This window comes from Ornithodoros turicata, chromosome 1 (genome assembly GCF_037126465.1).
Source record: "Ornithodoros turicata isolate Travis chromosome 1, ASM3712646v1, whole genome shotgun sequence".
NCBI classification, from domain to species: Eukaryota; Metazoa; Arthropoda; class Arachnida; order Ixodida; family Argasidae; genus Ornithodoros; species Ornithodoros turicata.
In genome coordinates, this window is record NC_088201.1 from 6,493,115 (window position 1) to 6,518,256 (window position 25,142).

The 25,142-nt window shown below is 46.4% G+C and overlaps 1 protein-coding gene across 1 annotated transcript in view; it reads left to right on the forward strand.

The window, feature by feature from the left end:
• The first annotated feature begins 230 nt into the window (after window positions 1-230).
• The window catches only part of LOC135383352 (uncharacterized), a 303,304-nt gene continuing 278,392 nt past the window's right edge, over window positions 231-25,142 (forward strand). The window contains exons 1-2 of the mRNA XM_064613074.1: window positions 231-319; window positions 3,297-3,366. The gene's annotated coding sequence lies outside the window, so the exon portion shown is untranslated. The remainder of the gene's footprint in view (window positions 320-3,296; window positions 3,367-25,142) is intronic.

Genomic DNA, 25,142 nt, shown 5'->3' on the forward strand with positions numbered 1-25,142 from the left:
CTTAACGGCATATCTCTATGCCCTTTTAAGAGCGTGCTGCACAATGAAAGCATCTTGCTTGCCCTGGTCGTGACTTTTCTTTTCTTTTCAATGGCTACGAAAGTTTACGGCAACAGGCTGCCACAACGACTGGTTGACAGCACCGGCCCGAAGCGGGGTTATTTTTGGAACGCGTCGTTTTCGAGGCTGAGCGGCCTGGAATACGCGAGATGCCAGGATTATTAGGCCAACACAGCTGCTGTTGCGCGCTTCTGGACTGCTCCTTCCTGTATAGAGCGGCCATGTTTCTGGGATTGTATTGGCTCTTCCTCGAACGGACGTGAGTTAACACAATCCAGATACTTCTACAGGGTTAGAGCGAGTTTTTTTTTTTTTAAATGACGCCAGATGTCAAGGCAGAACTTGTCTGTTTTAGAAATGTATTCTCGGGTTTTCATTCCAAAGTCAAGATTTAATCACTACCGCACCGATTGCTTTGCAGAGTGGACAAAGCATGCGTACGTTCTACTGACTCGTTTGAGGACTGTGCATACCGAACAATTTTCGTAGAAAAAGTGTCGAACAACCTGAGTGGCAGTAAAAAAACGTCCCCTTTTTCTCTCTCTCTCCCTCCCTTGGTGAAGCATGAACCCAGGCAACACAACTCCTTTAACGCGCTGACCGTTTTCACCATCCGCGAAATTGAACTGCCACTTTATGCACTGTAAGAAAAATGTCCGTAATTTTACTGCACAAGTGACTGCTAACTCTGTTTCCGGCCTATGTGCCGTAACCTATATGCTGCACAATATCCGTTTGGAGTGCACACTGCACAGTTCCGGACCGGGCTTTCGCAGTTTAATATCCCTTTAAAGTAAGTGTCATTCTTTTCGCTTATGGGAGCTGTGCAGTGGGCACTCCAAACGCATTTTTTGCAATGACTAGGTTACGGCACATATGCCGGCAGGCATGCAGAGTTAGCAGTTACGGATTTTTTTTTTACAGTGTATGTGCCTGCGTTTTGGTTACGGTAATTCGAACGCCAAGCAGGACAGAGTAAAGTTTCGCACGACACCTACACATTCTAAGTCCTTTTGCTCTTTCTTTCCGTCGAAATCGTCCAAGCGCAGTGGCCGTCGAACGATCTCAATACGCGCGCTCATATTCGCAGAAAAACAAAAGGAAGAAAAGAAACACTGCCTTCTTACTGTTTTATTTACTTCTTACTGCCAAGACATAAAATAACAGCCGACGAAAAAAACAAACAAAAGGCAGCACCTTATATGGGATTGAAGGAGCTCACGAAGTTACATTGGTGCGCTGCGCATGTAGGTGGGATTATGCCCTTATGGAGAATGAAACGTGCAATAACTTTTCTTATTCTTTATGCTGCGAAGGTCTCATTTTCACTTTCGAGGCATCATATTGGGTTTTGGGTTGGTAACACGTGGCAAAAGATGATTGGAGGCACGCGCATGCGTCGATTGGGACCGAGCAGTAGATAGAAAGATAGATGTAGAAAAGAAAAAAAAAAGAGAAGGAAACTAAGGTCGCGCCTGTTCGACCAGCTGTTCCATGACGCTTGGTGCGTGAAAGCACTGTGTGACTTAAAAGATTACTTCAACCCGTATGTCCTTAAAGGAAGTAAGAACTCCTATCTGCATGTATTTAGTTACGGGTTTAATAGATGTAATATTGTTCTTCTACGCTTCGTAATTCTATTTACAATTTATTGTTCAAGTCTTCTCCTTCAGAACTTGTGCAGCGTTAATACAAAGACGCACTCTCTTTCGTATTCGGGCGAGTAGACGCACCGCCGTCCAGATACCTCTATTCATCGTTACGTCATCTGGAGACTTGTAGCACCCAATCAGACGCCAACGCGGAGGTACACATAACGTTCTGCTTTACCCTCTTCAAGATAAACTTCACTACATGGCACGCTCCTAGCCAACCATCATTCCGAATGATATCATTCTGTGTACTGATTTGCTCAAAAGAGTGGGGAGGCGCCTATCTGGGACAAGCATAATGTGTCTCAGATAGGCGCCTCCTCCAATTTTCAACAAATCAATGCACAGAATTATATCATTCGGAATGATGGTTGGCTAGGAGCGTGCTATGGGGTGAAGTTCTGATTTAACAGTGTAGAGCGTGTTATGCGATGAAAAGCGTCCCATGTTAGTGCCAAAAAATCTGCTCTCCAATTATCCGAATTGACACAGAAAGGCGTACGCCCCCTTCTCTCTTGCGGTGTCTTCGGCTGGTGGCTTCCTATCGCTCTAGAGTGCTCTCGCCACCGCCGTCGGAGTGGTTGCGAAATCTGGCTGGGTTTCGGTCACGTGACTGAGCAGTGTTTCCAACTTCCGCTGAGCAGTGTTTCTGTTCCGCAATGCCTGACATGTTCTGCGTTTTGCGTCGTCGTCGTTTTTTGACTTCGAGGAAAACACCGGAAGTCACGTGAGTTAACATTCCCTCTCCGCTCCTGTGCTCGAACCTGCCGCGGTCGGCTTCCGCACGATTCGTCCGATTCGGAGACGGCGTGAGATGCGCTCTGACCCGCTCCAGCTCGGAGTATCGGGACGACCAGGCGAAGACACCATTAATCAGGAGCGAGAACCCTATCGATCGTGGCAATGGTTGGCGCAAGGCGCGATATACAGGGTGTTCAAAATTAAGCTTTCACGAGCGCTACGCAAACACAGCGATGACAGGGAACCGGATGATAACTTTACGCTACTTGTGTAAGAAACAGGTGCTGCGAATTATGCAGCACCTGTTTCTTACTCAAGGAAGAGAAACAGTAGCACCAGTTTTTCTTTTGTTCGCCTATTTATAAAGTGCTAGTGAAAGCTTAATTTTGAACACCCTGTATGCTGAAGCTCTGTGTTACGAGTATAGCCGCTTCCTACACTCTTAAAAATGAACTTCACCACATAGCACGCTCCTAGCCAACCATCACCCCGAATGACAACGTTCTCGCCCTAGATTTGTTGAAAACGGGAGGAGGAGCCTATTTTGTGTTCATTATGCACGGCACAAAATAGGCTCCTCCTCCCGTTTTCAACAAATCTAGGGCGAGAACGTTGTCATACGGGGTGATGGTTGGCTAGGAGCGTGCTATGTGGTGAAGTTCATTTTTAAGAGTGTAGGGACGCAAGAGCGTCTTTGTCTTAATGTCTTGTCGGTAATAACCAAGATAAGGTTTTTATTTATTCTTCCACAAATGCACAGTGCGCGTGATTAGTTTGGAAAATCCTCTCTTTGCTGTCCCCACGAGCGAGAAATTGAAAACGTCTCGTTCTTTGTTTCAGCAGGAGCATGAGATGAATGCAGCGTCTCACAATTAACGGGATCCCGACCTGTTGCGGAGAATACAGGGAAAAGGTGAGAACAGCCTATTTCTGTACACTTGATTATTCCATTATTCCTGGTTGTTTCACGAAGGTCCCACGGCTGAATACAGGTGGCGCTCTCGAAAAGCTTTCTTTTTTTCGTCATCATCCCTGAGACATCGGCCAAGAACTGAGCACTGAGCGGCTCTTTTGCATACGCTCATTAATTAAATAAGTCTCCTAACTTTTAAATCTTACTTTCGGAACCTCTGTTCTACTGACCGGAACCTTCAGCAAAAAAAAATAAAAAAAAATAAATAAAATAAATAAAATGTTCAAGATAAAAACAAAAAACAAACAAAAAAGAACCAGTCGACACTTTGTGATTTTTAGAGTAATTAATTGGTTTCGCTTCGCATGTTTTTTTTTTTGTTTTTTGCGCGGAGCAGCGTACCAATGCGCTCTTGCCAGTTACGTATTCATCCGCCTGGTTGACACGTGTGGGTGGCGGTCTGAAAGAAGATAAGGAACAGACAGAACAGACGCTTCGCTGAAATCGTCACCATCACGGATAAAGGCACGCTACGCGGCTGTTCCTTATCTTCCGTCACCCCTCCTGTGTGAACCAGGCTGATGAACACGTAATGGGTGGCTTTCAAGTTGAGAGGTGGCGCTATACGCATGCTGGGGCTTGGAACTTCCGGAACTTGGTCCGAAGTTTTAGTTTCGCTCAATTGGGAGCAAAGCAAAAGTTTATAAAATCTGGCTCAAACGACAACCATGATGAGTTCGCCTAGGCTCGCCTGCCCTCCATAACTAATAGCGAATTCGGGTGGTCATTTCGTAGCAAAACGGCCGAGCGCTCGGAAATTGCTAGGTCGGCGACCGAGCTGGATCACGTGACCGTTGCCACCCGAACATGATTGCTAGGAATCTAGCAGTTTTAGGTACTTGGATCACGCTAGGGGCGTCGCGGTCGCGAGTCTTCGAGTTCTGTCGTCTGCTAAACCACGTGATTCCAACATGCGGGCCAATGAGGGCACTCGCCACCGTTGCAGTGCGGATGTGACGACACCGGATACAGTTGAGCAATCTGCTGCTCGATCGTTTTGAGACCGAGCAAAAAAAGTGCTAGCTAGCAAATTCCGATTGCTCGGAAAGCGCCATGCGAACATGCGAGATTTGCTTCATTTTGACCAAGCGAACATGACTGCTCGAGATCTGGCAAAAAAAGTTGCTCCGAAATGACCACCCGAATTCGCCATAACTTACTTTAACAAATACTTTGCACGCACTTTTCTAGTGGCAACGTTTAGATTTCGTGACACTTCGTCCATGTTTCGGTGCCGTTTGGCGCGCGCATTAAAATCGCGATCTTTCGCTGCGCGAAATGTTCCGTTAGAACGTGGTCAATTTGACGTTTCAGATAACAATGATAACAAGCAACATTTCAGATGCGACAAAATGTACAGGCAGTATTTGATGCAGCAATCTTCTGCACTCTGAGGATCATACGCATGGTAGCCGTTTCCTTTCATTTTGAGTCGAAGTTGTGACTTTAATGCAATTCTTTTCGCATTATGACTTTATAATGTTATCACAGCTACACTCTTAAAAATGAACTTCACCGCGTAGCACGCTCCTAGCCAACCGTCATCTCAAATGATATCGTTATCTGCCCTGATTTGTCGAAAACGGGAGGAGTGCGCCTTTTTTGTGACACTTATGCTGTTCATAATTGTCACAAAAAAGGCGTACGCCTCCCGTTTTCAACAAATCAGGGCAGATAACGATATCATTCGAGGTGATGGTTGGCTAGGAGCGTGCTATGCGGTGAAGTTCATTTTTAAGAGTGTACGCACAATTCAACATCATAAGTACACAGCACGGCATTTGCTGACAAGTGCCTACACCCCCTTAGTTCCACGGCACACGGAGCAGTGGCGTAACCGCGGCGCTTCTCCACTATACCTGCGTGATGCCGGTCTCCTCAGCAGCCTGTCACATCGCCTGTGTGACGACGGCGGAAGACCTCTGATCCCCCCATCGCCTACTTTTAACTACCGCAGGACTACGCACTAACGAATCATTTAATAAGGAATAGCAAGCCGTCCATTCTGGCTGACCTTTCCTGCGAAAATAAATAGATCCCCCCCCCCCCCCCCTTAGTTCAGTTTTCCTTTACACAGATGACATTTTCCCGAAGGCGCACACTCTTAAAAATGAACTTCACCGCACAGCACGCTCCTAGCCAACCATTATCTCGAGTGATATCGTTATCTGCCCTGGGGGCTTAATCGCTTCATCGTCGTTACGGTCGTTACAAGCTATCGAGTGGCGGGAAATTCAAAAAGGGGGGCACGTGACACATTGCGCGTGACGTGTACCACGGCCTTCACGAATCGCGCGAAGAGCGCCGTGCACGTGTTTTAACACGTGTCCACCTTTTTAAATTTCCTGCCCGCATTTTTGAATTTCCCGCCACTCGTTAGCTTGTAACGACCGTAACGACGATGAAGCGATTAAGCCCTCTGATTTGTTGAAAACGGGAGGTGTACGCCTTTTTTGTGACAATTATGAACAGCATAAGTGTCACAAAAAAGGCGTACGCCTCCCGTTTTCAACAAATCAGGGCAGATAATAATATCATTCGAGATGATGGTTGGCTAGGAGCGTGCTATGCGGTGAAACTCATTTTTAAGAGTGCAGGATCCCAGGGTACGCGATACATTTTACCAGTGATGGCCACTAACTACTTCTACAGTAGTTTAACTATAACTACTAACTACTTCGCGATGAAGTAGTTTAACTAGTAGTTCAACTACTTTTCAGGGGAGGTAGTTAAAACTACTTCTTTAACTACTGCAAAGTATTTTAACTACATTTATAACTACTTAACGTTGTCCATCAACACCAATCCCATTCTATAGTGTTCTTGGACACCTAAATATGAATCGCAAGCAGCGATAAAAGTGAAGGTTTAGTACACATGCACGGCACAATCGCTCTGCACCTCCGTTCTCATCAAACAAGCAGCTCAAGGTAAAAGTCGGAAGCACAATCGTGCCGTAAAGCTTCCGGCAAAATCGGAAGTAGTTGCCGCCTGTAGTAACCTAACTACTGTAGTTGACTACTCAAATTAGTAGTTTAACTAGTAGTTGCCACTACATTTCTGCAAGTAGTTGATAACTACTTTTTAACTACAATCAGGTAGTTTAACTAGTAGTTTAACTACATGTAGTTAACTACTGGCCATCACTGCATTTTACGTCCTTTTTCCCCAGAATAGGTGCAGTTAAGCGCTGAAAATCCGCCTATTTTTTACGTTGAAAACACGCGGACGCTATACGACTTCAGCAGAACTTCGGATCGGAAGCTCAAATCCACGTGACATTGCAACGTCCCTTACGTCACTTCCTTTACGTCATTGCGTAAGAAAAGTTGTAATGTCACGTGGATTTACGCTTCCGGTCCGAAGTTCTCCTGGAGTGGCATATAGCGTCAGCGTGTTTTCAACCTAAAAATAGGTGGATATATAGGCAGCCGGATAGCTGAGCGAAAGAGCGCATTGGTACGCTGCTCCGCGCGGAGAAATAGGTAAACCGAAACCAATTAATTACACTAAAAATCACTGAGTGGCGACGCGATTTTCTGGAACATTTTTCGCTGAAGGTTCCGATCGGTAAAAATAAAAGTTTCGAAAGCGTCCGAAATGAAATTTAGGAGTTAAAAAATTAAAAGTTAGGAGTTGTATTTAATTAATGGGCGTATGCAAATGAGCCACTCACTGCTCAGTACTTGGTCGATGTCTCAGGGTGCTCACTCAAAAGAAAGCTTGTTGAGAGTGCCACCTGTTTACGAATTATTCAGCCGGGGGGGGGGGGGGGCACGGTATATTACATACACTCTTGTTAAAGGTCGACCTGGGGGGTTTAGATGACGCATGTAGAAAACGGTATACCGTGTCGGGAAAACATAATCGTTAAAAGGGCCTATGAGGTGACTTTTATCACGGTGACGCGCCACGATATTTTCATCCTCTAGGTTCAATGGCGTTACCGCTAAACCAAGTGCATCATGCGTGAATAAATAGCGCGCTCTTTACGAGCAGAAGTACGTCGCCCCCGTACAGCCGTTGATACAATGATGGAGCATTTCATGGACGGCTGCACGGCTAAACTAGGTGTAGTCCATACCTTCTGCCTACAATAGCGAGTTTTAGTATACAGTGAACCCTCGTTAATATGACCCCCGATAATATGACATACACACTTTATGACCGTTTTTCTTTGGGAACCGTTCCGCCGCCATGTAGATCCATCTCGTTATTATGACAATCCACTTATCCGACTGTCACTGAGTTTTTTGTCACAAGTAGGGTCAAACACACACTCTTAAAAATGAACTTCACCGCATAGCACGCTCCTAGCCAACCATCATCTCGAATGATATCGTTATCTGCCCTGATTTGTTGAAAACGGGAGGCGTACGCCTTTGCTGTGACAATTATGAACAGCATAAGTGTCACAAAAAAGGCGTCCGCCTCCCGTTTTCAACAAATCAGGGCAGATAACGATATCATTCGAGACGATGGTTGGCTAGGAGCGTGCTATGCGGTGAAGTTCATTTTTAAGAGTGCAGGTATTATCTTCTCGTTATTATGACCACGTCACATGACTCGCAGATTAGCCCTAGGGAGAGGCTACACTTACATACCATCCTAGGTTGTGTGTAGGCTACACATCCTAGTGGTTGCTTTTGGGTACCATAACAAAAATAAAGTTATTATTATTATTATACCTGAGGCAGAGGGAGACACGTGTTAAAGCAAGGCGCCAATATTGGGTTGACTCCTGATGTTGTTGACCTCGGAATTACTCATAGCGCTTTTCGGACTGCCAAAGCGACGTAGCGCTTAAAACAGCAGTGACCACGAGACCATGTCATACTGTGCGGCTGCTGCTGTTGTGCACCTAAGAATGGCCGGAACGAAGCGGTCTCTGAGGTCAGCGGATTGTGCGTCTCTCGTTAGTATGACATTTCGCTTTATTGACCAAAATCTGCGGGAACGGTGGTGGTCATATTAACGAGAGTTGACTGTATACCGTACGCTATCGCCTTTACGTGCGTAAGGGATAGCTTTGGTGGTTCTGCGCTCGCGCACAGCATAAAGAGAGCTTTGGGCATTGCGCAGTACCAACACGCTATCCGTTACGTACGCAAGGCGACAGCGTACGTTGTACTAAAACTCAGTATTATTCTGAGGTAATACGACTGTGACAATGGTGTAGGCTTCGGGAAAAAAAAGAAAAAAACAAGAAAAGAAAATATCGGAGTTATTAGCGGACAGTTTCTATATTCAATCTAAACATTTTTACGTTCCCACCACAATACATCGACGTCTAGATACATTTAATTATGATGTGCGACAAGTAAGGCAGTATTTAAATGTAACGCTACTGAATACAGGAAAATTCGCGATGGAGCAGCGGTCGCTATACTTTCGTCATTCAATGCCTACAGGATAGTGCGGAATCCTGTCGAAAATCATAGGACGCCGCATAAAGGGTAATAAATTGTGATGCACTAGTATTTCATTTTTTGTTCGATATAACACTTTGATGTAAGGCGTCCAAAAGGGTACGCTACACTCTTAGAAATGAACTTCCCCACATAGCACGCTCCTAGCCAACCATCACCCCGAATGACAACGTTCTCGCCCCTGATTTGTTGAAAACGGGAGGAGGAGCCTATTTTGTGCCGTGCATAATGGCACAAAATAGGCTCCTCCTCCCGTTTTCAACAAATCAGGGGCGAGAACGTTGTCATTCGGGGTGATGGTTGGCTAGGAGCGTGCTATGTGGGGAAGTTCATTTTTAAGAGTGTAGTTAAAGACCTCGTACACTGTTAAAACAAAACTTCACCACATAGCACGCTCCTAGCCAACCGTCATTCCGAATGATATCATTCTGTGTCCTTATTTGCTGAAAATGGGAGGAGGCGCCTATCTGGGACACATTATGCTTGTCCCAGATAGGCTCCTCCCCCTGTTTTGAACGAATCATGACACATAATCATATCATTCGGTATGGTGGTTGGCTAGGAGCGTGCTATGTGGTGAAGTTCGATTTTAACAGTGTAGTTTGGAGATGGCGAAAAAAAAGAAAAGAAAAAAAAAGCAAGAACAACGAGGACCTCAGTGGGAAGAAAACGTGTAATGAGACGAGTAGTCCACACCGAAGTGATGACCATGAAAAAATGAAAAAAAAAAGTCCAGCATACGAAAGCACGATTTAGAACGGAGCGGAGCGTTTGAAGGACAAACGATTTTCCGTCATATCGTTCCACTAACCATTAAGAGTAACCGAACGAAGCATGTTATCACAACGTACAGATCGTTAGTGCGTTGGGTTCCAACATCAGTCATCTCTCCCTGCAAAAAATATATATATATAAAAAAAGAAAGAGGGAGAGATTTGCAGGTCGTAGAAAAACGTACACTTTCCGGCGGAGGTGAAGCTCCCCTGCGATATCGCTACAGCGCAAGTGTCGGATGTTGGAAGAGACGCTAAATATGAGGGTAAACCAGGTTCGAGTCCTGCTATCGGCACACATTGCACATCATGCTGCGCGTAGAAGGTAAAATGCGCAAGTTATTAAATTGAGGTTGCGTGCCCGGGCCGTTCAGAACCTAAGCACTCTCTATTGGGGAAGGCGCAAATAACTTCCAAAGAACGTGATGGAATGTAAAGGTTCCGAGGCTGAAAAGGTGCGTGGTTCGATTCCTTCCGCTGTCTGCCTCTTTCGACGACTGCCATTTCAACTGTCTAAAGAAATGCTTTTTTGCTCAACGAAGCTACACTGTTAAAATAGAACTTCACCACATAGCACGCTCCTAGCCAACCACCATACCGAATGATATCATTCTGTGTCATGGTTCGTTCAAAACAGGGGGAGGAGCCTATCTGGGACAAGCATAATGTGACCCAGATAGGCGCCTCCTCCCATTTTCAGCAAATAAGGACACAGAATGATATCATTCGGAATGATGGTTGGCTAGGAGCGTGCTATGTGGTGAAGTTTTGTTTTAACAGTGTACTACTACTACTACTTTGATGTTTGCAAGTGCACTCTTAAAAATGAGGGGGGGGGGGTGATGGCAGGATAGCCTCGCCGTTGTCTCTTAAAAATGAACTTCACCACATAGCACGCTCCTAGCCAACCATCCAGTGGCGTATCTAGGGTGTGGCAGGTGTGGACAGGTGCCATGGGCGCCAGGTGAACAGGGGCGCCATCATGTGGTCGGGTGTGAATGTGCCAGGTCGTGCACTCAACCTGGCACATTCATAAATGATCTAAAGCACCCGCCATTAGAGAGGTTGTAGTGTGAAACCTAGTGCGGACCACACGAAAGCGCATCCCCAAGGACAACATGTTAACCATGTTGCCATGGGCGCAGGTAGCTCTAGATACGCCACTGCAACCATCATCCCGAATGACAACGTGCTCGCCCTAGATTTGCTGAAAACGGGAGGCGGAGCCTATTTTATGCCATTATGCACGGCACAGAATTGGCTCCGCCTCCCGTTTTCAACCAATCAGGAGCGAGAAGGTTGTCATTCGGGATGATGGTTGACTAGGAGCGTGCTTTGTGGTGAAGTTCATTTATTAAGAGTGTGTTTGCCGATGCACAAATTAAACGTGTCGTCCAAACTTTATTTTGCTCTTTATTGATACAGCACATAGTCTAACAGAACCTACTTTAGAATCTACAGGATTAAGAATACAGGAAGGTAAAACTGGTGTTGCGAGATGAATGCTTCCCTAATTGGACAAGCCGTAGCGCTGTTTGTCATATGCTGGAACCCCAGCCAGCGAGTATACAGTTTGCAAGTAGATCGAATAACGAAACGACGGGACTTTACCTACCTTTACTCAGCCGTGTATGTTACTGCTCGCTCGTTATGGCGATGAACGACAAGCGTCGCATAAATTGTATACAGCTGCACACAATGTAGCTTCCTGCGTGACGATAACCCCGTGAGGTTTACTCGCCCGTTATAATGATGAAATAGCGCGTCTTATATCAGATCGAGCCGCATTATATTCCCTTGGCGAGTAAGCAAGTTAATACATTGGACGTAGAATACCTAGATCAAAGGAGCCTGCTTAATTCTCCGAATCGAAATGTCGTAGGCGGCGAGAAAATCTAATTAGCGAAGCCGGTCAGGCATCATAGATTTCAGCTGTTTCTCAAAGAAGCCTCGAAACCCGAGCGCCCTACTTTTCCAGCATGTAGTGGGCGCCCTCTATTTTCAGGTTTACGTTTCTAGTTTTTCTCCGCGGCTGGAACTTCGAGAATGGCTGCAGGGCCAGCGATGAAGTCGTTCGCTATTTGATACCCGTAAAAAAGTGGCTTAATTGAATAGTTGCTACGTAGCACGTTGTCGTCGCGTTACCGCCATAAATACTGCTCCTTTTGTTTAACGGCGGATCATTAGGAGGGCGCTCTTGTTATGAGCAGGTTTCGCGTTGAAAAGGCTGGATACCGTTTCCTTTTGTTCGCCGCTTTTCGTTCACATCTCTATGTTGAAAGGACTTTTGTGTCCATAATGTGCGTTGCTCACGTTACGGCGGACGCATACGGCGACTCGAATTTACCTTGACGGACAACTACAACATTGATGCTTCGCAGAAAACTATAAGGTCAAGGACATTTTAGAGTGGGAGGGCAGAGCCCTTTATAGAGAGAGTTTGGCCATTAGGAGGAGCCTAACTTGAACCGCGTCATGCGACGCCACGGCTGAACGACCTCCCTCTCCGCGCTCCATTGTTGTCCAGTCGTCAACCTGTCGCCGACGCCATGTTGATGCAAAGCGTTGGTCACGATGCAAGAGGGAAGACACGTCCGTACCTGCCCTGTTTTGTTGAAAACGGGAGGCGTACGCCTTTTCTGTGACATTTATGCTGTTCATAATTGTCACAGAAAAGGCGTACGCCTCCCGCTTTCAACAAATCAGGGCAGATAACGATATCATTTGAGATTATGGTTGGCTAGCAGCGTGCTGTGCGGTGAAGTTCAATTTTAAGATTCTGCGCGCGAAACACATCTCCCTCGCTCCACCTCGGGCTCGCTAGCAGACATCCTCTACCCCGCGGGTTCTTCTGCCGAACGTTCCGCCAAAGCAAGAAACCTCATTCTCTTCCTGCTGAAGACAGGCCTTGCTGATCGACCCATCTAATACTGTACTCTCCCCGATGAACTCTTGCACCTCACCGCATCCCCATCCTTCAACCTCCTCTATCCTCCATCCGTCCGTCCTTCCTTTGTGTTTTGTTTTGCTATGCGTTTTCCTTTTCTTTTTTTGGCTATAGTCGTGACGACGCCCACTTCTGTGTGGCCAACAACGGCGAGCCTATCCTGCCATCACCCCCCCCCCCCTTAATTTTAAGAGTGTATGATAAACAGTCGTCTCGCGACAGAACACATGAAATTATTATTGATGTCCTTCGCGTTCGAAAACCTAAGTGGGAATATGCAACTCTTGTCCTCGTGCTGCGCGAGTAGTCTATGCACCTATAGATAGTACCGTGGATCCATTTTCTACCTCAACATGTAGTGCTTCATGCATTGAGGTTCAAAGCTATTGGCTGTACCTCGGGGCAACCTGTCATTAAATTCGCCTCTAATGTCTCCAGACATATGACGATAGGTGGGGATATCTCGTCCATTAGCGCAAGCTTTTATTGATTGTACTATGACGTCAGCTGTCTTATGCGCGAGACAAGCACCCTAAAGCAAGGAGCTGACGACGACTCAGGGCTAGGCGCTGCGTACACTGTAAAAACAGCACTTCACCGCATAGCACGTTGTGCGCCAACCATTGCCACGAATGATAGGGTTATCGCTCCTGGGGGCTTAATCGCTTCATCGTCGTTACGGTCGTTACAAGCTAACGAGTGGCGGGAAATTCAAAAAGGCGGGCGGGAAATTCAAAAAGGCGGGCACGTGATAAAACACGTGCACGGCGCTCTTCGCGCGATACGTGAAGGCCGTGGTACACGTCACGCGCAATGTGTCACGTGCCCACCTTTTTGAATTTCCCGCCACTCGTTAGCTTGTAACGACCGTAGCGACGATGAAGCGATTAAGCCCCCTGATTCGAAGAGAGAGGTGGGCGTACGCCTCTTTGTGACAATTTGGATATATGAAAATTGCCACAAAAAGGCGTACGCCCTCTTCTCTCTCTTCGTATCAGAAGCGATAACCCTATCATTCTTGGCAACGGTTGGCACACAGCATGCTATGCGGTGAAGTGCAATTTGGATATATGAAAATTGTCAAAAAAAGGCGTACGCCCCCTTCTCTCTCTTCGTATCAGAAGCGATAACCCTATCATTTCTGGCAACGGTTGGCACACAGCGTGCTATGCGGTGAAGTGCTGTTTTTAGAGTGTAGAATATGACTATGGCTTCTTTTCATTTGCGGAATCACGTTCAACCTGTGGTGTATCGAAAGAAAGATAACGCAATCTATATAGCCCAAACGAAGCGATTTTCCCCAGCCTGGTTTTCTCGTTATCAGTGTCTACGGTGCTGGCCATATCGTGGGTTCACAAATGCGGATTTGCTTATGTTGTGGGTACTCAAGCGTACGTTCAACATTTAGTGTTGGGATGCAACCAATTGGACAAGCAACAAAGGTATGTTCGAGCCTGTTGTCGGGGGAGTCGGAAGTTTGGCTCGCAGTCTGAAGAATTGTCCTCGCATTGCGAGGACAATTCTTCATGTAATCACTTCTATCATTTGTTGAACTGTAGTGAAATGCATTCAAAGTATAGCTTAGATCAAATGAGTCAAGAAATTTTACCTGCAAAGTTTTCTGTTTCAATAATACACGTACACACATACAGAAAGAAAGGGAAGAAAGAAAGAAAAGGAAACCATGACATTCCGGATTCTGAGAGCTGCCTACTCCGAAACTTTGAGGAGAACATAAAAAATAGAAAGAGTACTATATAGAACGAGAAAATGCAACTGGAGGCCAGTGCCGCAACACGGAACTTCCTGTATGGACCACGGCCTGGAGGGCTAGTATTTGAAGCCGTGTTGGCCAGCAGCCAAGGACGATGAGTCTGTTGTTGTTATTGTGCAGTCTGGCATGCCTTGACCGGAAAAGTCGACGGGCTGTCATGAGCGCGTGGCTAGACGCTCAACTTTCTTCTTTTTTAGTTATCGGGCACGTTCATTCTGACAAAGTCCTATGCGTGCGCAATGAGTATTACTAGTTGAGCAGAATAATAGCGGAAATTTTGATGCAATTACACCGCAGCGCAGCCAAAAGCACGAGATGCCGCCATGTTGACTCAGGTCATTCAAAGAAAACGCGGACGCTGTGACGTAGCCTCGATGTAGTTGCGTCCTGTCCTTCATAGAACGGAGCATAGCGTGAATAATTATCAAGAAGATCTTGGTGTCTAAGAATGAGAGCTGAAATCGTGGTAACGGGTCTGCCGTTAATGCTGATCTCGCGCATTTGCACGAAACGTTGGCTCCTATCACTCTAAAAACTGAACTTCACCGCATAGCACGCTGTGCGCCAACCATTGCCACGAATGATAGGGTTATCGCTCCTGATTCGAAGAGAGAGGTGCGCGTACGCCTTTTTGTGGCAATTTGGATATATGAATATTGCCACAAAAAGGCATACGCCCCCCTCTCCCTTCGAATCAGAAACGATAACCCTATCACTCTTGGCAACGGTTGGCGCACAACGTGCCATGCGGTGAAGTGCTGTTTTTAGAGTGTAGATGTACGGCATGTTTATTTCTGCTTGGATAGACCAAACGATGATATGTGAGAGCGAGTCAGCGTGCGACGTGAGATATCGTTACTAATTGCGTTTGGATTCACGCAATTCTGGCTTTTCTGTATGGTCCCAGAGTTGCGCAGGCGAAGCACGCTTTACAGGGACGTATTTATCTTGCGGGCGTGCAGGTCCAACAGGGAAAGTCTTAGGGACCCCTCCCTACGGGGGTATTCTAGGGGGTCTAATCTAGGTAGAGAATTTAGTTTTGCGCGTTTCACTTTATTGAAATAATTTTATTTGATTAATTGAATAGTGTATCCCTTCACAAAGTCGTATAACTCTACAAGGTTACACGAAATTTCTTGACTGTCAGCCACATAAACATTGGGCTGCATCTATGGGGCCAAACGCGTGTAACTTCATAGGGCCGTCGTTGGTGATACATTTTTGGTCACGTGGTCTCCGGCACGAGGTCCTGTAAAGCTATGGAGGGACCTACACGGTGCTTGCCCCCAAGAAGGTATGGATTTAAAAGACCGCGAACACCTCGTTTACCCTTAACTACTAATGAAAAACAACAGGAAGGACTGATAGAACGCTTCGCTTACTGTCTTCAGCATCAGCCGACCCCTCATACACACACGCCGCACACAACCGACTCAACTGCACGCACCTGACACAGACTCAAGAATATTGACAAAAAAGCTTACCTGAAGGGCTTAATTTTTTTAACCTTAATTTTTAAGGTTATTTAAGTGCAGGTGGGTCCAACCGGAGTGGGTCCACACTGCGCAAAAGGAAATGAACTTCACCGCATAGCACGCTCCTAGCCAAACACCGTCTAGAAAGATATTGTTATCTGCCCTGATTTGTTGAAAGCGGGAGGCGTACGCCTTTTTGTGACAATTATGAACAGCATAAGTGTCACAAAAAAGGCGTACGCCTCCCGTTTTCAACAAACCAGGGCAGATAACGATATCATTCGAGATGATGTTGGGCTAGGAGCGTACTATGCGGTGAAGTTCATTTTTAAGAGTGTATTTGAGCAACTTTAATTCCATCGTTTGAATAGTGAGTGTTAGAGTAGACCGTTCATAACATGGCTTCCGAAGTACCGTATCTACCGCATCCACGCAACGGATAAGATCCTGAGCCATGCACGCTGCCATTGGTTCCGGCAGGTACGGTACCTTCACGGTGACGTTATCAACGGTTTACTAACACACACTATCCACTCATATGTCCTATCGGAACAGTGCGAAAGGGCCATGAAATTACAATACATGATGGAAAGTAACTCCTCATACTTGACTCGTCCATGCCGCCTGTACTTTCAGAAGTCTCCAGGCAAATGTAGCAGTCATTACAGGATCATGGACACTCGTATCGGGCAACGCTGTCGTTTCGTGGCCTTCGATGATTATTCGCCGATCACTAGTAGGTTGTTTCCGGGCGTTGCGCGATCATAGCTCGCTTTAGGTAATAGGGATCGGAAGGTGTTGTGATATCAGCGCTACGCTAACCACTCCTAACACACGATAAGCCAACAGCCTGATCATGACGTTGCTGACCTCGATTTGGTAGATTCCTTTATCGGATCGTTTTTCGTAGTGGGCTTCCGATCTACTAAAACTCTGTAGTATCAGAGAGAGAGAGAGAGAGAAAGAGAGAGAGAGGGGGGGGGGGTGTTGAGCAGCTTTACCTTCTGGAATTGCCTTTCTTATGGTGTCTTCAGCTGGTCGTCCCGATACTCCGAGCTAGAGCGGGTCAGACAGCATCTCACTCCAGCTGCGAGCCGGAGGAGTCGTGTAGGAACCGAACGCGGCAGGTTCGAGCGGAGAGGGAATGTTAACTCACGTGACCTCCGGTGTTTCCCTCGTAATCAAAACGACGACGACGCAAAACGCAAAACATGGCAGGCATGGCGGAACGGAAACACTACTCAGCGGAAGCTGGCGCAGTCACGTGACCGGAACCCAACCAGATTTCGCCATCGCTCCGACGGCGTTGGTGAGAGCACTCTATAGAGCGCTCCGAGTTGGAGGAAAGAGCCCCAAATGAACCAGTCGGATGCAGTGAGAGTGCTCTGTTTCGACCAGTCGAAAATGAAGCGTGGCTCCAGAGCGCTCCAGAGCGATCGGAAACAACCAGTTCAAGACACCATTAGTTTCGTTTGTTTGGGCTTAAAGGACCACTGAGGTGACCCCCCCCCCCTTTTTTTTTAGTTTTTCGGTGCAGACTGTTCTCCAACAGCGAAAGAACGGTGAGTGTAGGTGACCTACAGAGCGAGCGCGAGGGCTCTGTTCCGCACACCTTCGCAAAATCGCCGTGGAGGGAGACAATGTAGTGCATGCCTGCTCTTCGTTTTTAGGGCGAGGGCAGTACTATTTTTGAACCGTGATGTGGGCAAGCTTACGCTTGTCCCATCCTACAGTTGGCAATACAAAACGAGAGGACTTCGTGACGTATGCTACTCCCCTCACGTGACCAGTGACGTACAGCGGCACAGCTCAAGCATGTACGAGCGGCGCGTGAGCTGCGAAGAAAAAACAAAGATACAAGACACGGAGCCTTCACTACGACGTCACAAGAGCATCGTGTTGCCCGTCCGCGGCTTCTTCTTCTTCTTCTTCGTCCCACGGAGAATGGCCATTAGCCACAAGGGAGATCGGCCATGGTATGAGGATGTCTAACTGCCAGAGATCCCGCAGTAAACATGGAAGCCAGAGTCTGTAACGCACATTTTGAGTCGCTATAAATAATCCAGGGAGCAACTGAAGATCGCGAGTTGATAAAACATAGTGCCAAAAGGACTCCATGCAGTTCAGCGGCCAAAGCAGAGGTGACGTGAGACAGCCGCACCGCTCTTTCGATATTCGCCTCCGGGATAACAAACGCACACCAGGAGCCGGATGATATCGTAGATGCATCCGTGAAAATCTGTATTCTGTCTACGGTGCTGTTTAGCAACTCAAGACTGAACTGGCGAAGAACATGCGTTGATATATCATTCCTTCCCGCAAAAGGAGCGATAGACGTAGGAGGGCCACATGTTTTTTAGCGATGGCGCTGATGGCCAGATACACCGTTTTTTCGGCCCAGGCAAGCCGGAGCTCATGTCGTTTCTGTGCTCGAGGTGTGCACAGTTCTGGCTTCGGCTCGTTTGCATATCAAAATTTGGATCGGATTATATCTCAAAGTACGTGCTCGTCCCAAGATTTTTTAGAATAGAGGGTGGATTCAAATCATGATTGCCTCTAATTCTGCTACACATGCGTCAAAAGAAACCCCGACTTCATAAGTTATTTTTTTTTCTGACTCAAAATCTGGCCTGAAAGCAATGCAAGGTTCGACGACATCCTTACTTGCGTCGGTCGTCTACAGTGTTATCGCAGCATACAACTCTGCAGAAAAAACAAAGTCACAACATCATCAATAAATCATCATCCAGTGGATCCCAGGGCACTGCGGTATCAGTGGCAATGAGAAGGCGGACCAGGCTGCTCGAATTGCTCACCATAAAAGAACCACACATAAAATCTACTTCACGCAATCTGATGCAAAGTACTCGCTCGCCTCCTTACGTAATCGCCTCTCTAAAACCATGTGGACAGGCGACGTCATGAATCATTCGTTCCTCGCGCGAATCGACCCCAACTGCACCTATACTGCCTCCCATCGAAGATGCCAACGCCGTTAGAGTCCGTCATCCATCGCCTGCGACTCATCGTCCCGTTCGCAGCAGCATTCCTTCATCAGATAGGTGCCGTTGGATCGCCGAGCTGTTCAACTTGCGGAACTGTGGAGAACACGGATCACGTGCTGGTCACCTGCCGACGCTTCGACTCTAGTCGGAGAACACTGAAGAACGCCCTTGCTAAACCTGACAACCGACCTTTTAGTGTTGAGAAGGTACTGGGGAGCTGGCCAAAGCAGCACCGACAACCTGCGCTGTGTGCCCTCGCGAACTACCTCAAGGACATACGTGCTGAAATAATCTTTTAATTTCAGTTCTTTATACAGTCAAACTCCTTTACAACGAAGCTCAGGGGACAGCCAAAAAAATTCGCAGTAAAGGTATTTTCGTTAAAAAGGATGTCCACTATTGGACCTATAGGCTCCAGCGGGACCGCAAAAAAATTTGCTGTAGTGGTATTTTCGTTAAAAAGGTGTTCGCTATAAAGGAGTTTGACTACATCAAGCGTCATGGAACAGCTGGTCGCACGAGTGCCCGACCTACGTTTCCATTTTTTTTCTTTCTACTTCTATTCTATTCTATTCAAATTCCGCTATCTCGCATTTTCCCAACAACATCCAATTAGAAAGTGAATGAATGAATTTTAGATAATTAGTTGTTCAGTAGGTACGCGCGTTTTCCCACAGGATGTCTGCCTGACCGCATAACCCGCGTTCAAAAAATTGCCTCAGTGTTGCCTTCACAACCTTTTTAAAAAAATCTCTAGAGGATATAAAAACAGACACAGTATATGAAAAGTTGCCGAAGCTCTATGGACATCAAAGCAAATATAAGCTTCCACATCTCATCCAGAACTTATATCGCGTCGAATTACAGATCTAGATCTGGCATGGAGACCACGTCACACGGAGATCCTGCCAAAATCTTTTATTGCGCAAGAGAAAGTATCTCCCATCGAGCGAGATGCTTATATCTGCTTATACATATCCGTCTTAGACGACTATAGTGCAAGGCCCTAGAAACGATAATTTGGTTTTGGATATAGTGGGACGTGGGATAACGTTTTCCACATAAGAAACACGACACGTCTCCACAGCGGACAAGAGGGCTTTTCTTTTTCCTTACTTACGTCACAGGTAATGAGCGCCTACGTCATGATGTGACGAAAGATATGACCACATTAGACACGTCCGACGTCACGGATGTGAACCGTTGACCGTGAACAGCGACCGATGTCAGGGCGACCCGTTGCCGGAGAACCTTTCGGGCAAGTGTGGTGCCCTGGCAGCAAGGTTCTATACGTAATCTATGCTCCAGAAATAATGTTTCACACACTGAATGTAGTCATAGTTACTATGTGCTTCGATAACGGTGGCTTTGACGCGGGGCCGATACTCTTTTAAAACGAAGTCCCCCATAGCGCCCTCTCACCCCGATTTCCTACTTCGCTGCTATACTGACGTCTCCGTGACTGAGTCGCATCCATTTCGGATATCATCGTGGACCCTTCCTTCGTTGCGCGCACGAAAGCCCATTATTTCAAAGCAGACACGTTAGCTTCAGCAACCCTTCCTTTTTTTCCCGTAAGGGAAACACGGAGGAGCACGACGTGCCCATGTCTCCCAGGCGGACGTGCCAGGATCGGCACCTTATTGACGACGTCTTTTCCGGTGCGCGGAAGCAAGACCGACCACGTTTCTTTTTTCTCCCGGTATATACGCGGGGCATATTCATGCAAATTATGTTTCGCTTTCTATATAGCGTCACGTAGTACACAGCGCTTCATGCATAGCAAGAAGGGCTCTTTTGTAATTTATTACGTCTCTTCCGTCATTTTGTTTCCAGAACGCATTTCCGAATCTATAACCTGCAGGGAAGCAATAAGCGTTGGAGGCAGGCGTTCACTTCATTTCGGGTATCGTGCCACGTGCGGTCTTTCTTGGCGTTGCCCAGCCGCGTGTTTTGAGCGGAAATGTTGCTGTAGGAGAGAGCATCGTTGTCTTAGGAGAGAAAGCCTCTTTGGAGGGCACACGTTGGGTTGGACATATTTACTGTCTCCCGCGCATAATACAGTTTGAAGAGCACTTTCGTGAGTGGTTTGGAGCGGAAGATCTTGTAGTAGTCAAATGGGAAGGAAAATAGTGACTATGGTTTGAAAATACTCTAAATATCAGCCGACTCTGCGAACTCTTTAAAATTTATACTTACTGCATGCTGCTGCTGGGCTATCCCATGCACCTGTTCCAGGATCTTCGTCATATCGAAGGGACTGTTCTCCGAGCTGCACGAAAAACCTAGCGATATCAAACCATGATAAGACGTATCTGCATGTCGCATCACCTGCACACATATCCAAGTATCGTATCCGATCTAGAAGCCCAGACGTATAGGGCTACGAACCACTTATATAAGAACGTGCGGTGCTCGAATTTGTTGCCTGTCCTTTTAAATTCCGTGTTAGCACCGCGAAGCGACTACGGCTATGACTAGTATGCAGACGTGGGGTTAGTATGAATCGAAGGAGAACAGTGCTGCCGTCTGCAACGTCTGCAGGGAGCTGTTGCTTTTCAGATTGTATGCTCGCGAGTTGAACATCTAGTTACAGTTGTACAAAGAGGATACACTAGAACCTACTAAAGTCATCCACAAACGTCGTTCAATTTAGCGACTTAGCTGTTTCGCTTCCATCGTTGTCGTTTGCGCAACTAAGCGAGTAATTGTCATCACTTTCTGTGCCCTTAATGCCCAATAAATTACGCAAATAAACAAACACGCGACCCGTTACCATTGAATGAGCAACACGTGTCGCATGTCACGCGGTTTCTCAAAACTTATTCCCGAAATGTACCAAAGTGCTAAGTTGGGGTAGTTGGTGTGACATTACTAGTTTAGGCTGCCAAGGGGGACGTCGGACAAAGTAGGAGACACGACAAACAGAAACAGCTTTGACATTACTAGTTTAGGCTGCCAAGGGGGACGTCGGACAAAGTAGGAGAAACTACAACAGAAACAGCTTGTTCTGTTGTCGTGTCTCCTACTGTGTCCGACGTCCCCCTTGACAGCCTAAACTAGTAATGTTCCCGAAATGATCGCTGGGCGGGCGCGTCGCTTCTGACGTCAGCGGCGTTGGAGTTTATGTGTGCCTTAATCGCTTAACTTGGTGACGATTCCCTGGACCGGTGTTGTTTGCGTATGGACGAACGGAGCAAACTGTTGATTTTAGGCGGGTCCCGGAGAAGCATTCTGTTTTCAAGTTAGTGGAGACCCGTTCAAGTTCCGCATGATGGATGGGGTGGACGAAGTGTCGCGGACTTGACTGCCGGTATTTCTAGCGACCCTCGAGTTATTGTTGTTGGAATGAAGGATGTGGCCGTTGCGTGTCGGCCCTCTTGTAAGCGAAACGAGAGTTGGGACACGCGCTTGTTGGAAAACCGCAGGACAATGGAGACGCAACGGACAATCGAGGGACGATGGTGTAAAGTTGTTAAACACCCTCCTAAAAGGGTGTCTAAAGGGTGCAAAAGAAGGCATTTTCAAGGAAAAGCACCCTTTCAAAGGATGTCTTACACAGAATACACCCTCTGAAAAGGGTGTTCTAAGACCATACGGTGTAAAAAGAGGTGTCAGTTATAGGACAAGCCATTTACACCCATAAGGGTGTTTTTCAGTTTACAGTGTACGACAGTTATCGTATCGCGCTTTTCAACCGAGGGGGGGAGCGGTCCTGCTACGCAAAATTGTTATCGGGCAGATTTTTTGAAGTGCTGTCTAGAAGGGTCTTTGCAGTGTGAAGCGATCCCGAAAGGGAATAATGCATGCGGAGTAACGGGTGAAGATCAATACTCGACAGCTGTCGGTCGACCCGCCGCTTGGCACTACGAGCTCGATGCTTGGCCCGAGCTATATCCTTTCTAACTTACGAAATGCAAGGGCCCGTCGCTCTTGGGAATGGGTGATTAGAGAGTTCTAGAATAGTGTAACCCAAGCGCTTTCGGGACCCAGTGATCACTAGGTGCAAGTATATCGGAATTCTGAATATCCATGTTTGAAGATGGAGTAAAATATCGACTAGAACGTCAGTACTTCATCGATACATGTTGATATCAACGAGAACAATATCGACATTGGATGAAGTATCAGTCTTGGGTAAGTTACTTCTAAAAAATAACTGAGTTACAGTTATAGCTACTTTCTTGGTCAAGTAACTAAGTTACAGTTATAGTTACTTTCTTTGTCAAGTAACTAGTTACAGTTACAGAGACTGAGAGAAAGTAACTTAGTTACATTACAGTTACTTTTTATAAGAATGACCATGAGAGGATGATACAAATGTTAAAAACATACATTTATTTACATTTACTTAAGTGCAATAAAAGTATACTATTGCACTTAACCAGAAGTCAATAAAGTCAATAAAGCGGCTCTCTCACGGCGAAAAATACGACGTGTGTACGCGACCGAAGAGCGAAGAGCACAAGGCATGGGGCACATACCGATTAGGTACAGAAGGAAGCAACGCACTGTTAGCGGGGAGTAGAGTACGGTAGGGTGAAGAAAAAAACAGTAACGACATTTATTCGAGTAACTAGTTACATTTTGCACTTACATTCACGGAAATAGTAACTAGTTACAGTTAAAAGCTACTTTTCCGGAAATGTAACTAGTTACTGTAACTAGTTACCCCTAAAAGTAACTAGTTACAGTTACAAGTTAAAAGTAACTTAGTTACTACCCAAGACTGGATTTGACGTGGGCAACATATCCCTGGGTTTTGGGGTGAGGGCAAGAGGACGTCCTCTTGTCTTCACCCCAAACTCACTGATATGTTGCCCAAAAGGTTGTTCGGGAAACATGCGATCAGGCTATTCTATTTTACATTTGTGTCCGGTGGCCAGGACAGTCTCAGTACGGCACTCTGCATTGCGCGGGTCTCATCACTGAGAGGAAGGCGCCCGCTGCGGCAGAATAGGAAGTCAGCTGAAGGGAATGTGCGTCATTGGACGGAACTAAGACGAGGAGAAATATATGTCTTTACGCATGGGAATGTGGCAACCATTCCCATGGAATCCCAAGACAAAATCGTCTTGAACAAATAAATAAATGTTTGGATATCGTTTGTCAGTTAGCTCAACGAATCTATTCATCTGGAAGAGCTCGTGGTGATGGACCCTATATCCAAAAAAGGGTGAGAGCACTTTGAAGCTCGCTTCCTAAAAGATGCCTTCTCCCGCCTATAGCACTGCATCGAGGGTAAGTTAGCTTCAAGGCAAGCAAGGCAAGTTACTACCCAAGACTGTGAAGTATTGACTTTTTGTAAAGCATCGAAAACATTGACGGTGGAAAATATCTATCAATACAAATATGTAGTTATCATCTCCTTATGCCCAGAACTTAATCCATGTTTCGGTTTTGGGGGCGCACGCTATTTTTTGAAAGTAGCGTGGGTAACGCAAACGCGCCCCAATGTGAACTAGGGATGATGCGAGTATGTCACCGAAGAGACACTTTGTGACGCTCTTTGTTTTTTGTGCATTGAGATTTCGCACGTGGACTTTCGTACACTGTTGCTTTTGGTGCCAAGTTTTGTGGTGATGTTTTCATCCATTCCGTGTCAAAGTGTATACATTTGTGTAGTTTCCCTTCCTTTTATGAAGCCTTCGCGTCCTGGAGTAGCCAGTCCCGAGTGGCAGGGATCTAACATCTCCATTTTTTTTCTGTTACAAATCAATCAATCAATCACCGAAGAGAAGTGAAAGAAGCACAAATCGTTTAGTGCAACATAAATTCCACAGTGCTATTTGGGACCAAATCTTTCTAATTAGATGAATTGCGCGCATAGCACGAATAGTATACTGGTGCTGCAAGCGCAATGTGCTCTGTTTTTGGTTACGACTGAAAAACCCTATTTTAAAACTCTCTCGCGCTCAAACGAGGGAAAGGGTGCAGGCTAGCCGGTGTAGATCCATGAAGAAGACCGAGAGACACTATAACTTGCGTGTGTCGTCCCCCCCCCCCCCCTTTCTGTGTCCGTGTCTCTCGGTCTTCTTCAGGTGTCTCTCGCGTTGCCTTAGTTTGCCGCCCCGCCCGTTTATTGAGTACTACGCTAAAATTACGCCCCCCCCCCCCCACACCCACACCCACACACCCACATTGTACGCAAATCTCCGTGTTGTCTATTGATATCTAAAAAAATTCGAACACTAAGCGTAAACATTCGAGATTCTGTCATAGTAGGCATCTACACTCTTAAAAATGAACTTCTTCGCATAGCACGCTCCTAGCGAACCATAATCTCGAATGATATCGTTATCTGTCCTGATTT